This window comes from Carlito syrichta, unplaced genomic scaffold, assembly GCF_000164805.1.
Source record: "Carlito syrichta isolate Samal-C Ts95f unplaced genomic scaffold, Tarsius_syrichta-2.0.1 Scaffold307623, whole genome shotgun sequence".
Lineage (NCBI taxonomy): Eukaryota > Metazoa > Chordata > Mammalia > Primates > Tarsiidae > Carlito > Carlito syrichta.
Genome location: NW_007251719.1, coordinates 3911 through 5599, shown reverse-complemented (window position 1 = coordinate 5599; position 1689 = coordinate 3911). Strand labels below are relative to the sequence as shown.

Genomic DNA, 1689 nt, shown 5'->3' with positions numbered 1-1689 from the left:
GTTGATTTATTGTAATCCAAAGTGATGTTTCTATTTTTGATATTATTTCTTTGTATTTTCTTTTATTTTCCAGATTAGTCTGATTAAATTAGTTTCATCACTCTTACTGCTCTCTTCAAAGAACCAGCATGTGATTTTATGGTCTTTCTCTAGTGTTTCTATGATATCAGTTTAATTGCCTTCTGCGCTTTATTATTATTATTATTTTACTTTGGGTTTAATTTCCTCTTTTATTTCTTTTAGTTTCTCAAGGTGAAAACCTGGATCATTTACTTGAGACCTTACCCTGACGTAGTTCTCTTTAAGCACTGCTTATGTTTTATTTCATTCAAAATGTTTTCGAACTTCCCTTGTGATTTCTTTGATTCAAGAGTTATTAATAAGTGAGAATTTAATTTCAAAATACTTGAAGGCTATTCGGTTATCTTTCTTTTATGATTTTTTTTTTTTTGACTGAACAGACATGTCTTTATTGGCAGGGACTACTTGAGTGAATGGAATGAGAGGAGTGGTGGCACCAATGCCGGGCCGGCCATGCTTCACAGGCTTGTAAGTGATGGAGAACTTGCCTAGGTATTGGCCGATTATCTCTGGCTTGATCTCGACCTGGTTGAAGATCTTGCCATTGCACGGGCCCACCACGCTGCCCGCCATCTTGGGCAGGATGATCACATCACGCAGATGCATCTTCACCACCACGGGCTTCTCCATTGGGGGACGCCTTCTTCTTGCCCTTGTGCAGCTGCTTACACAGCAAGTGCTGCTTCCACCATAGGCCTCAGTTCAGCTGCCACTGCTGCCACATGCATCAGCTGTTCATAAGACATGTCCAGCAGCTGGCCCAGGTCCACACTGTGGTAGGTGACCTTGTGGAAGGTCCTCTTCTTCTGCTCCACTTCCACCATCTTGCCGGCTCCTCAGAAAGACTCTTTTATGATTTCTAGCTGAACTCCATTGTGTTTAGAGAGCATACTTTGTATGATTTCAGTCATCTTAATTTGTTGAGATTTGTAACGTGTTGTATCTTGGCGAATGTTCCATTCGTAATTGAAAAGAATGTATGTTCCACTTTTTTTGCAGGGAGTGTTTTGTAAGTGTCAGCTAAGTCAAGATGGTTGATGATGTTGTTCATATCCTGGAGAGGAGTGTGAAACTCATGATTGTGATTGTGAGCCGTAGGTTTCTCCTTTCAGTGCTGTCTGTTTTGCTTCCTGTATTTCAAAGGTGGATTGTTAGGCACACACATTGAGGAGTCCTCTGTTTTCTTGGTGGACGGGCCGGTCATCACGTCCTGTTTCCGTCTGTTCCTGGTACTGCTCGTTGTCCTCACGCCTTTTTTATCATATTGATTAAGCTACTTCGGATTTTTTAAAATTTGTTTTAACAGTACATCTTTCTGCATCTTTTGCTTTTGATGGTCTGTGTCTTTACTTAAATAGGTTTCTTGCAGACAGCATGTTGGCAGGTTCTGCTTTCTTGTCCAGTACTACCATCTCTTTTAACTAAGGCATTCTGACCACTCTTATTTAATGTGGTTGGATTCAAATCTGCCGTTTTGTTCCTTCTTTGTTTTCTTTGTTCCATTTCTTCCTTTTTTCTTCTTTCCCTGTCTCCGCTTAGGTTAGTTGTTTTGTCATGAGGGAGTCTTAGCCAGAGCAGTCAGGCTAAAGAATGAAGAAAAAACATACC

General features: G+C 40.6%; 1 pseudogene; it reads right to left on the bottom strand.

Annotated features, from left to right (window-relative positions):
* Positions 1–486: 486 nt before the first annotated feature.
* Positions 487–905, bottom strand: LOC103266898 (annotated as a pseudogene).
* Between the last annotated feature and the right edge of the window lie 784 nt (positions 906–1689).